General features: G+C 36.6%; 1 long non-coding RNA gene across 2 annotated transcripts in view; it reads left to right on the top strand.

Annotated features, from left to right (window-relative positions):
* Window positions 1-8,917, top strand: part of LOC133759998 (uncharacterized) — a 163,811-nt gene extending 154,894 nt beyond the window's left edge. For both annotated transcript variants that reach the window (XR_009865947.1, XR_009865948.1), the window contains one exon: window positions 8,736-8,917. This is a non-coding gene — a long non-coding RNA (uncharacterized LOC133759998). The remainder of the gene's footprint in view (window positions 1-8,735) is intronic.
* Window positions 8,918-13,371: the final 4,454 nt, after the last annotated feature.

The following is a 13,371-nucleotide window of genomic DNA, read 5'->3' as shown; positions in this document are numbered from 1 at the left end:
GAACAGCACTGAAGGCTCAGTATTGTCCTTGTTGCTGAAAGAACAACCACCACAACCTTTTTGTTGTCTCTGGTGTCAGATAGAGCTCAGAGGTGGCAACCTCTTTGGCACAAATGGTATCTTCTTTACCCTTTGGCCTTCTCCAAAGCGAGTCTCTAGTCTGATTCGTGTGTCTCCACCTGCAATCTAACATTAGTTTCTGCCTGCAAGGAAATTCAGAAGACCGACCCTGAAGCTGCTGTCCAGGTATACTTCTTACCTAATGTGTCTCCAGGGCCATGCAATGCATTCTCTACACTGGTGGGTGATCCATCCATTTCATCCCACTTCTGGAGAGGTACCCAAGTAGACAAGATCATGGCCACCAAGTTCCACTAGCTCATTACCAGCCACCGCTGAATCCCACCCTCCAGTGGGGTAGAAGGCTCCATTTTGACCTGTCAAGTACACCAAGTGTAGTGCAGGAGCTCAGTTCCAAGAAGATTAGGTCTGAATTTGGACAGGACAAATAAAACCTTTAGCGCCTTCTATAGATTCATACCTCTTCATCCTCGCAGTGGCAGGGAATGGCACACATCCTCTAAACTCATGATGCCAGTTGAGCTGCAGCATAGAGATGGGCACGCAGCTCTGCCCTGTTTTTTTATACATGCTTACAGACTAGCAGTGGCAAACAGCTAAGTAGTTGTATACCAGAGAATGTTTCGGCTTCCCTGGACCACTGACTTGTAGGAATGTATCAGTCTTTGGGTCCACTGATTAACAGAAAAATCTATCAGCTTTTGGGCCTGCTAGTTGCCATGACAGTGGGACAATTTACTCCATTTCCCCAAAAATATAACCAATGTTTAAGGTAATATGAAAGCCTTTCTCAAATATTTAAGCCTACCCAAAAGGCACAGAGATGGGAATAACATCCTCAATTTTTAGTTCATATGTACTCTATCAGCAGCCAGTTTTACCAAAAAGAATTAGAAGAAGAAAAATAAAACAATTTTGGTTTTTCTCTAATCAGAATTGGAAACTGTATTGGAAAATCTGAATATACTTTTATGATTTAATTCATCTGACTTGGTAGTGTAGCTGAGATAAACTATGAAATAAACTGAAAAATCTACATTGCAAAAATAGCCATACCTCTCATACATGATCAAATGTTTAACAAATATTTGTTTTCTTTTTACTTCCTTCAAATTCCTTTCACTTCATAAAAGTTATCAGTAATTTCTATATAAAATTAGACTTTAGGTATAAAATGCAATTTTACATACATTCCAAGACATCAAAAGCTTTATTATCTTTATGTCCTCAGAAGGAATAATAGAAATGTATTAAATTAATAAAAAGAATAAATAAATAGAAAGAAACTAAAAACATTTTATATGGTTGTGCTTAAGTTTACTGGTTAAACAAACTATACCATGTTAGATATTTAAGAGGTGTTTCCAAATACATGATTCTTAAAATTTATAGAAGGCATTGGACCTTCTGGTAAATGTTTTCTTAAGTTGTTATCTAATGGTTGAAACTGTTTGCTAAGTATTCATGTAATATTGCTATTGTCAGCAAGCGATCTAGGACTTGCTCCCTCATTTCTCTATTCTAAGCCCAACTTGTTCTTTCATTTCTCTATTCTCCTCAAGGTAGGAAACTAATTCTATTATGAAGGAATCTGTAGGACGCACAATTTAATCTTTGGACCTTATAAAAGAGATGGCTAACATTTTTCTGTAATGGCATAGCCAAAATAAGAGCTTAAATAATAATTTCATAGCTAGATTTACTTCGCCATCAGGGAAGTAAACAGTAAGTAGAAAAAACCTCCCTTTCAGACCAAGGGGAAAGAAAGTTTTTAAGTGAGAATATAATTTTCCTCATGGGCATTGTCTACCTTAGAAAAACTACTACAGAACATGCCTGTGACTATAGACTTGTAGTTCAGGCCACCGAAGATTAGAGATAGAACTTGGGCACTCCCTTGACTTGCATCCTCTGGTCTGCTTTAACACAAACCAGGAGGAAAAGAAAGCTAGGCATCAGAAGCGATGGGTGGCAGGCCTATTAATGGCTGATCTGTACAGGGATCTGCCCTCAAGGAGACCCAAGAGGCCAGTCCACTGCAGTGGCTTTCAATGTGTTTAGCCTGGGCTTCAGCAGAAGTCAGCTTGTGAAGAGCCCTGGCAGCTCTGCCAAGAGTTGGATCACTGGGAATGGACCTGCCCTGGAGTCGAAGGATGCCCAGGTCAAAGCCACAGATCTTATTGGCTCTAAGCTGAAAAGCCCTTCACTCAGCCCAACTTCCAAAGTGACCACTGCAGCTGAGGGGATGGTCAAGTAGGGTCAGCAACATTGCAGGCAGAACTGTGAATTTCTTGTTAGAGATGCCACCTGCCTTTACCTGGCCAGCTCTCCTCCCAGCCCAGCCAAGTAATGAAAGTCAACAGAGTGCCTTCCCCTAGGAGGTTCACACCTCCCTTAGGATGTACCCCATGTGAAGAGATAGATAGGTCTGGGCCTCTGAATTTACAAGGCCTAAAGCCCAACAGATTATTATCAAGCCCCTTCTGTCAGGTTCTATTTGCCTCTCAATCAGAAAACTTAATTGTAGCTTAGACAGCACCTTTCTTAGCTCCTCTAATAATGACTCTGTCCTTTGTTCTAGACCCTGTCTAGCGCACTTGGGCCTCGTTCCTTCATAATCATAACCTCTACTCTACCACCAATGGCTCTCCTCCCAACCTATGTGTACTGATGGTCCTCTTCCCCACTTAATGCTGTATAATTGTTCAAACCTGGTTAATGCCACTCTTAGGATCATTGGTTACTATCCTCACCCTGTCTTTTATGACCTTGTCTAAATATGATCAGAGTCAGCGAACTTGGAAGGCTTCCATAGCCTTGGCAACTCATGACGACAGTCTAGGGTGGTTACTGGCACCATAAACTAGAGTGTCAATTTGTTGGGTCAACAACAGGAATCACTGTGCACTTGCTCCTCATGTGGGATCTCTGTCCTTAATGTGCTGTACATTTTGATTTAATGCTATAACTAGTACTCAAAACAGTATGTTTCACTTTGTGTTTCTATGTGGGTGCAAACTATTGAAATCTTTACTTAATGTATACTAAATTGATCTTCTGTATATAAAGAGAATTGAAAATGAAAAAAAAAATGAATACAAAATTTGGAAGAACATTAGCACTGTGGAACCATATAAAATGGAATATCTACTTAAGATATTTAGAATAGAGCCTGAGATACAGTATATACTCTTTTTTTTTAACTTTTATTTAATGAATATTAATTTCCAGTGTGCACCTTATGGATTACAATGGCTTCCCCCTCCCATAACTTCCCTCCCACCCGCAACCCTCCCCTCTCCCACTCCCTCTCCTCTTCCATTTGCATCAAGATTCATTTTCAATTCAATGATCATCAATTCAATGATCCTAAGAGTGGCATTAACCAGGTCTGAACAATTATACAGCATTAAATGGGGAAGAGGACCATCAGTACACACAGGTTGGGAGGAGAGCCATTGGTGGTAGAGTAGAGGTTATGATTATGAAGGAATGAGGCCCAAGTGCGCTAGACAGGGTCTAGAACAAAGGACAGAGTCATTATTAGAGGAGCTAAGAAAGGTGCTAAGCTACAATTAAGTTTTCTGATTGAGAGGCAAATAGAACCTGACAGAAGGGGCTTGATAATAATCTGTTGGGCTTTAGGCCTTGTAAATTCAGAGGCCCAGACCTATCTATCTCTTCACATGGGGTACATCCTAAGGGAGGTATGAACCTCCTAGGGGAAGGCACTCTGTTGACTTTCATTACTTGGCTGGGCTGGGAGGAGAGCTGGCCAGGTAAAGGCAGGTGGCATCTCTAACAAGAAATTCACAGTTCTGCCTGCAATGTTGCTGACCCTACTTGACCATCCCCTCAGCTGCAGTGGTCACTTTGGAAGTTGGGCTGAGTGAAGGGCTTTTCAGCTTAGAGCCAATAAGTCATCTTATTAGTATAAACTATTTTATCACTCTTAGCAATTATTGTTATTCACTTGTCTCTTCTCTGCAAATGCCCTCTCCTCCTGCTTCCTTTTGAGTCCCTTTAATTTACTTCTTAGCTTTTGTTTACTCATAATTCAGGTTATCTCCTGGCTTGTTATAATCCTTTATCCTGGTCTCTTTGTGTGCGTCTATTTTTTTAAAGATTTATTTATTTATTTGAAAGTCAGAGTTACACAGAGCGAGGAGAGACAGAGAGAGAGAGAGGTCTTCTCTCTGATGGTTCTCTCCCCAATTGGCCGCAACAGCCAGAGCTGCGGCGATCTGAAGCCAGGAGCCAGGAGCTTCTTCCAGGTCTTTAACACGGGTACAGGGAGCCAAGGACTTGGGCCATCTTCTACTGCTTTCCGAGGCCATGGCAGAGAGCTGGATCGGAAGTGGAACAGCCGGGTTTCAAACCAGCGCCCATATAGGATGTGACACAGTGTCGGCCGCTGTGTGCATCTTTGTAATGCTACCTCTAATAGTGATTTGTGTTTATCTGTTTGTATTGTATAACTCAAATTCCTAAAATAGATTACCAGTGGTCAGGCTGTTTTGGCTAAACCCTCTCTCTATATATATTTTAAGCCTGGCAATCCATAGGGCAGATACTCATCCAAGTCTAATCAGCAAAGATTAGGGAGTTGTGTGGTATAGGATATCTATCATTGGTTATAACATCCTCTGTGTGCCTATATTCAAATCTGAGTGCCTATATTCAAATCTGAGCTTCACTCCCATTTCCAACTTTCTACTATCACACGCACTCAGGAGGCAGGAGATTTGGGCTCAAGTACTTGGAGTTCTGCCACCTGAGAGACATAGAATAAGTTCTTGGCTCCAGGCTTCAAATTGGCCTAACGCTGGCTGTTGTGACCATTTAAAGACAAAACCAGGCGAAAGAAGTTTGTCTGCCTGTCTGTGTGTGTCTCTTTATCTATCTGCCTTTTAAGCAAAAAAATGAAAATAAATAATTTCTTCTTAAATGACATTTTGATGTCCTCAGTAATTTTTCTTCTGTAATTTTAATTTATTTTATGCTAAATTTATTTCTGAGCCATATTTTTGTTTGTTTCTTTAGTTTCTCCCGGGATATTTTTTCCTTCTCTGCCATCTGGTTCTCTGGTTCAGGAACAATTTGTTCCTTTTCAGTGAGGATCATCTCAATGTGGCAGGTGGAACTCTTATGTGGGTTAATCCAACCATGAACTCTGTAGATATGGTGATACATGTTGGGTGCTTTGTTCACCTGGATGTGTTCAGTTATCAGATAGTCTACGTTCAAACACATTAAATTATTCTCTGTACATCTAGGCTGCTTGATTACACTTGCTTAGCAGTGTAATCTTTGAAATCAAGTATTGTGTTGCTTTCAGCTTGACTTTTTTTTTCCCTCATTATCTTTGGCTATTCTGGGTCTTTTGTGGTTCCATTTTAATTGTAAGATTGATTTTTCTAGTTATGTAGAGAATTTTATTGGCATTTGAATAGCATAGCATTGAATTTGTAATTTTCATAAACATGGAATATATATCCATTATTTTTGTGTTTTTCCTTGATGATTTTTTTCATCGGCTTGTTTTTGGTTTTCATGAGTATGGTATGTCTTTATTTAAACCTTTACTTTGAGTTTATATGTACCTTCATATGTGTGGAGGATTTCTTGTTGGGCCTTGTACTTTTTTCCATTCAGCCAATCTGTATATTTTGATAGGGATATTTAATCAATTTACAAAGTCAATATTTGATAGATAAGAAATAATCCTGTAATTCTGTTAAATGGTGTGGGGAATCCCACAGGAGTCCCAAAAACGGTCACAGATCACAGCTAACCTAATGATTAAAAGGAGGTGGACTGTGGAGAAATCCACTGGTAGCCCCCCAAAAATTATAGATTACCGCTGCCCACAAAGAAGGAAAAATAAGAAATAAAAATGGATTTACTGATGTTATCAGCCAGAAGCTGACAACATCACTTATGCCAAGCTCAGCACTTGCTAGAAAGATGCTCCTCATCAGACTGAACAGATATCCCTGGGCAGTCAGATAACGTGTGTGCTACAGACAATAACCTTGAGTTACCTTCCTACTCGCATGGTGATTGACTGCACTTGAGGAACACTCCAGATACACCCCGAAAAACTCTTAAGAGGGAGCACAACTAATTGGTGATGCCCGGACCCCTACTGAAGACTCCCCCTTCAGAATGGCAAGGATAAAAGGAGAGCCTTTTCCAATGTTCTCCATCCTCTCTGGGATCGTGGACAGTACATGTGAACCTCTGGATCTCCATGTATCTGCAGCTGAAAAGCCAGCTCACTACTCTGTAGCAGCACAAGGTGACTATGGGACCAAACTCTATCAGAGCCAATGCCTCAACACCTCTTATCAGCCTGCTGCCAGACCTGACCACAGAGCCAGCGGGACCATACCTCTCAGCAGGGGACCTCTCCAACTCCTTGCCTTGCCATCCGCCTGGGAACCCTGAGCCTACTACCCAGAGTGACAGCCATCCCACGATTTCCTGCCTATAAGTGACTGTTCTGAGATCCATCTCTCTGAATGGTAATGGAGACTTTGGACTCTGGATTTTGGACTTTGACTTTTCTGTGACTGTGATAAGAACCTTGAAAACACAACATTTATAATGATATTAGCCATGTGTAATATGAAGGAATGTGCCTCAACCCTATGATTAAGAATAATGTTATATGCTTTGCTATACTTATATTATTATAATTGGATTGCCTTTGAGATTGGATTATAGATCTGTGGACATATTACTATAGTTGGATTGCCTTTGAGATTGCTTTGATGCTAGATGTATAATATGGTCTGTGGATTAATGAATATAACTATATAGATTGGTATGTAAAGTGGTGAAGCCCTAGTGTAAATTGGTGTGAACAATAAAAACCTTTCATTCAAAAGACAGTCTTGTGTCCATGTGTTCCTTCTTCCCCGTTCTCCGACATGTCACTCTTAAACCCTGTAGAGCTGCATAACAGCAGGCACTTGCGACAATTGGTTACTGATAATATCTGCTGGTTTAGTGAATTTTTTACTATTCTGTATTCTAATGTAGGATTCCCCTCAGGATTTCTTGTAAGACTTATCTGGGCTTGATTCATTCTCTTGGTTTTTCTTGTCTGAGAAATATTTTATTTCTCCTTCACTTCTAAAGGATAGCTATGCTGGATATAATATTCATGTTTGGGTATGTTTTTCTGTCAAACCTTGACTATATTATCCCACTCTGTTCTGACCTCTAGGGTTTCTGCTAAGATGTCTGCTGTTAGTCTAATGAGTTTCCCTATATATGTAAATTGACATTTGTCTCTTACTTTCTTTAGGATTCTCTTCTTATCCTTAACTTTAGAGAATATGACTACAGTATGCCTCGTAGAAAATCTATTTTGGTTGAGTCTGGCTGGAGTCCTTTGAGTTTCCTAAATCTGTATGTACATATCTCTTTCAAAACCTTGGAAGTTCTCAATTTTTTTTTTCAGTAAGTTCTCTTTTCCCTTCTCCTCTCCTCCAGGTATTCCCATAATATGAATATTTGTCCATTGCATTGATTCCTATATGTTGCATAGGCTTTCTTCATTCCTTTTTCTTCATTTTTTTCTGAATGAGTAATTTTGTAAGTCTTGTCCTCAAGATCAAAAATTCTTTTCTCCATTTGATCTACTCTGTTGTTGGAGCTCACAGTTGTACTTTTTATTTCATTGATTGAAATTTTCGGCTCTGGAATTTCTGTTTGATCTTTTAATAATCACATCTTTATTCAATTTCTCTCTCTTTTCATCTATACTTTTCCTCCAGGAGCTTCCTCTAGGGCTCCCACATGGGTAAAATTTTCCTTCTGTTATTCTCTCCTAGGTCTTCTTGGGCCATCTTATACTGCTCTCCCAAGCCATAGCATAGAGCTGGGTTGGAAGTGGAGAAGCCAGAACTCGAACTGGTGCCCATATGAAATGCTGGCATTGCAGGCGGAGGCTTTACATGCTACACCACAATGCTGGCCCCGGGATCATCATTTTTAATTATTCTGCTTTTACTTCAAAGTTAAAATTAGCCAAAATCAATTCATTTGTTTGTGTACTATTGCAACCTACAGTCTATGTTGAAAAAGAAGTGAAGTCAGATGTGTCACAGACAACTACTTATTTGAGTGTGAGTCAGCACATGTAGTGAGAACAAGAGAATACCACTGAGTATTCTTTTAATTATTTTTGATTTAGCCATATACCAGGACATTTTTATATAAACTTATTAATTCTAATATTGCATTTTGATATATTATGCTAAACAATTCAATAAAGATATGATAATTTGATATTTTTATCAGTTATTTGGTGGTTAACAATTATTTTCTTTAATTGATCATCTTCTCATACTGGCTCTGTTGTTTCCAAGAGTAGCAAGCTATTCTGTGGGTGAAGATTGGGTTATGCAAGGAATCATAGAGATATGGCACAGTCTTCTCTACATTGCATACCCACTGTGTATCTTTCAGTAGATTAGCTCATTTTTTCTATTTCCCTTTCTTTCCTTTTGCCTCTTTTCTTCTATCTTTGTCACAGTAAATCTTGAATAGCTATGCACCTCACCTGTTGGTGCATGATCAAAAGTGTTGTGCATCACTTCCAGAATTACATGCTAAAATTTTCCTCTTGCTGTTCTCTCTAGAAGCCACTTGCTGGAGATACCGGGGCAAGATGAAAAATTCCTGGTTCTTGAGTTACTTCCAAGGCTAGAGCCTCCTCCTGACCATTGGTAAATTTAAATGAGAGAAAAACTTCCTTCTATTGTACAGTCCACTGAGATTTTGAAATTTACCTATTTTAGAAGCTACTTTACACTAATTATAAATTTTCTTCCTCCCTCCTTCCTCTCCTTTCTTTTCCTTAATTCTTTAATTGTCTCACTTTTGTTTTATCTAATAAATATTAATTTACTTATCACATTGTATGTGTAGAAAGTAACAGAAATGTGCTCCTCTCCTTTTGAACCTCAGCTTTTGTTCTTTAAAATAAGAATTAAATTTATTCTGCTAGATTAGCTTGAGAATGTGTACATTTTTAATTTGGCTTTTAATTTTGAACATCATTAATTTATCTTATGCTTAAGATGGCTGCCTACTACATCATGCACAATGAAACTGAACATCCTTAACCAGTTATATGTCATCAATGGCAATCAATCTAAATGTCATGTTTCATTATTAAGCTCTATCTAAATATAAATGAAAATACACAGGAAAAATAAGCCATTTTAAGTGATGTAGCAGAAAAGACATTTGAGGTATAATCACTAAATTAAAAGTTTAGGCTCCACATATTCCATGTACCAATCAAGTGACATATATGTTAGTTTTCATTATTCTGGACAGTAATAATATATTGGCAGAGTTGAGATTGTAGATGGTAAAGTACTAGAAGTATCGATAATGTATTTTATCTTTGAGGGTAAAAAGAAAAATGCAAGATTATAGGTTAGCAAATATTTGAATATGTGTGACCAGTTTAAGGTATTGAAATATAATGTTTCTAGCAGCAAATAAGATAGTGAAAGTTGGAAGATTTGTTGACCTGGAAGAATTGACTGAATGAAACACAGCTTTTTAGATATTTGCCTTAAAAAATAAAACAAAATCTAAAGACAAGAATACAATTTCCAGGAATATTTAATGCTCCAGCGAATTAGGGAATTTTAAAAAAAATCTCTAAGACACTTTGTTTCTTCCCATGTTCAACTTCTTACCAAATGATTTTGTTGTAATTAATAGCATGTGTGCACACATGAGTTTATGGTTGTGTGTAGCTTATGTCTTTAATAAGACTGTAAATTCTTAGAGATTTGCACTTATACTTTTGTCTATTATGCTAAGATGACATATAGGTGTGATGCAACTTTTTTTAACTGAATAGATTGCATAATACAAGGTTAGGTTCATCACTTTTGGCCATCTAAGGTATGGGGAGTTTGGAATATTAAGAGATAGTAGGCATAATATGGATGTTAGATGTTAGCTAGCCAATCTCTTATATAATGTTGAGTTCACTCTAAGTATTTCTTATTAGAATGTTTTCATCTTTGAACTAAAAACTTTCATATGGATGAGGTTAAATTAAGTCCAATTATCAGCATTATCATTATCAAAAAAGCACTTTGTAACTTATTTTGAGCCATTGTTTGCAGATATAACATGATATACAGCACAGACTATCCCGTGTGAAAAGATTTTTAAGAAGTTCAGATATAAAAAATACAGAAATCAACTGATAAGCAACATTTGTTAGATGTCAAATAATTGAACAATAGAGGAAATAACCTGTAGGAAGTCAGAGGATGAAAAAAATTTCTGTGAGCACGGTCCTGGAAGAATTAAAGAACCATAAATCAGCTGATTCATTACCAGTTTTTGAGGTGGGACTGGTATGTGGTAGGAGGATGTATGGTAGAGTTACCAGTTTGCCTAGAATGGAGGAATGTTTTAAGTGAGTAGAAAGATCTCCCAATACAAAATTTAGATTGATTCTCTGGATATGGATGTACTAAAGTTTTTTGAGGACATACTCTACACTATGTAAACTGTAGATTTCAAAGAATTAATTCATTAGTGTTGTACAGTGTGTACCAAATAGAAGAAACAGCCGAAGACAGATCATGAAGAAAGGCTTTACCATGGACTTTAGTGTGGGTTAGAAGTAGGTGAAATAAGGGTAAAGTCACACAAAGAAGATTCCAAAATTCCAGAAACTGGTTCCTTTAAGAATACTCATGGTATAGTTAATAAAAAATACAGAACAAAACGTCTTTGAAATGCTGTGCCTTTGACAGTCTCTGTTTGAAAACTTTTTTCAACCACACACTGAGCAGCTTCCATATTATGCTTTATATATTTACAGACTACTGCACACTGTTGTGACAATTCACTTTGAAGTTATGCTCAGTGGTGTATGGGTTGATGAAAGAAAGTTCTGTCATCTTTCTGAGCAGATCTGGGACATGGTAAAGAGAAAAGGAATTATGGGAAATAGGTCTAACCAGGTCTTCAAAAGGCCTTTTCTCTCTCTGTTAAAAAGTGTTCATTCTTAGTTACCACTCCCTTAAAAAAAATTGTGATCCTCTGGAGTTTTATTTGGAGCTACATGAATGATTTTACTCTCAATAGTCACAAGGCAAATGACAGGTTATATTTAATTTTTTATATCTTTATTTACATAGACTTTAGTGATATCCCTGCTTACTGTATAATTTGATTTATTTTGGGGCATCAGAAAGAATCCATTGAAGTTGCACATACCAACTGCCTACTTGTGCAGCTAAATATGTAGCGAAGAATAGAATAGTAAATAATATCCAGCTTAAGAAATAATATAACAGTTCAAAAGGGAATAGTGACTATTTTTATAGAAGCATACTTTATCCAAATGCAAAAATATTGTTTGAAGAGTAAGGTAGTCAGTGTTTGAGAATATTTTGTCAATAACTTACATAAAAGACCTGTTAAAAAGGAGTAATGGATTCAAGTTCCTTAATGCTTGTAATCATGGATAAATCCATGTGTGAACACAGAAAGAATCATATGAAGTATTATAAAATGTCCCCATAAATTTAAGAAATGGAAAGTGACCTTGTGTTTTACTACCTTAATTCAGTCTATTTTAAATAATAGTGCTCTCTCTCTCTCTCTCTCTCTCTCTCTCTCTCTTATTTTTTACCAAAGTTAGATTTGTGCCTCAAGGCTTATTAAACAGAACAGATTTGACTTCAAATTCCTGTTACAGGCCTCAAGTTTCTCATGAGAAGAATGAGACTAATACAAGTAATGAGGGTTTCTATTTAATAATAACAGGGCACAAATATTGGATTCTTTAGTTCAATTCTCACATTAAATTATCTCTGTGATCACAGTGAAGTTACTTGTCTGTGCATGGGTTTACTCAATTGTAAAGTGAAAAAATTAATATTGTACTTACTTTACAGAATTGTTGTAAAGCTTAATGCGTTAGTATATTTAAAAGCTCTTAAAATTGACTTTACTATATCACAGCTGCTGTATATTTTTATATACCCTTTTATATACTATTACATTCTATGCTGATATTATTTCATAGAAAATTATTTAAGATAAACATATACATATTAGATTGTATCTGTAAAATTCTGAGCCCAAGTATTAACATTTTTAAAAGTAGGAATAAATCTAATAGTTCATTGAAGGGGAATTATTGTTATTACTGATCAAAGCAATGTATAATTATTTTACTTTAAATCACTATTATTTCCATAGACACTATTCTTTATCAATGATGAAAGTGTGTTTTTTACTGATTTTCCAAAGTGAGTCTAACCCAAAAGGAATCTATACTTCATAATATGTGATCAAGTCTGTGCCTATTAAATGCCATCCCCATGACTGTAATATTATTCCACATGTAGTTTTAAAACAAAATACAACTATTTCCTTCCATTGCTCTTATAAAAGAAATTTGAGATAAAATGTCCTTATGAAAACTCTTAGCTCCTCAATTTAATTTCATCTTTCTTAACTATGTAACATTTAATAGTACTATAAGCTGTAGTAGTGCTAGAGTAGTATAAGTAGTTTAAAAAAATGATAATAAAAATGAGGACAATGTGATGAGACTTGTTTTAAAAGTGGAAGAAAATTGCATGCCAAATTTTAATCTAATCCAAACATGAAATGACTAATATATATTTAGATACTTTGTTAGTTAATTCAAGGGATACAAAATAAATAATACAGGCTCAAAGTTTTAGCAACTAGGAATGAGGTGAATGTACAAATGAATATGAAAGGAGGTAAGCAAATGAAGAAAGGAGTTAAATGTTCAATGAAGATCATAGGCAGAAAAGATTCAATATGGTTGAGGATGGAAGAAAAAAATGAAGGAGCCTTGAGATAGAACTTGAGGAATTACCTGAATTCTGGCAGATGAAGATGGAGAAGGAATGGTTTTGTGCCAGTGACTGAGAACATCTTTGCCCACAACAAACCATCTATGTACTTAGATATTATGAAACTTTTCTTGTTACTATACAATGTCTAGTTGGAAACATTGAGAGTGCTGTTAAGGTCTAACTTGGTAATGAATTTGTCTTCAATTTTATTCATTCTCATCCTTTAATACTCTTCAAACCCTATATATTATGCTCAAAAGCTTTGAAATTGATCTTTTACTCCTTTTTTGAAGGAAGCAAATTTTTATTAATCACCTACTGTGTACCAGACACTGTGCCTGTTTCCATTACATTTTTAAACACTTGTTGGAATATAGTATTTCACATATGTACA

Source organism: Lepus europaeus, chromosome 5, assembly GCF_033115175.1.
Source record: "Lepus europaeus isolate LE1 chromosome 5, mLepTim1.pri, whole genome shotgun sequence".
NCBI lineage: Eukaryota > Metazoa > Chordata > Mammalia > Lagomorpha > Leporidae > Lepus > Lepus europaeus.
The sequence above is the reverse complement of the archived record's forward strand: the minus strand, read 5'-3'. Positions and strand labels throughout refer to the sequence as shown.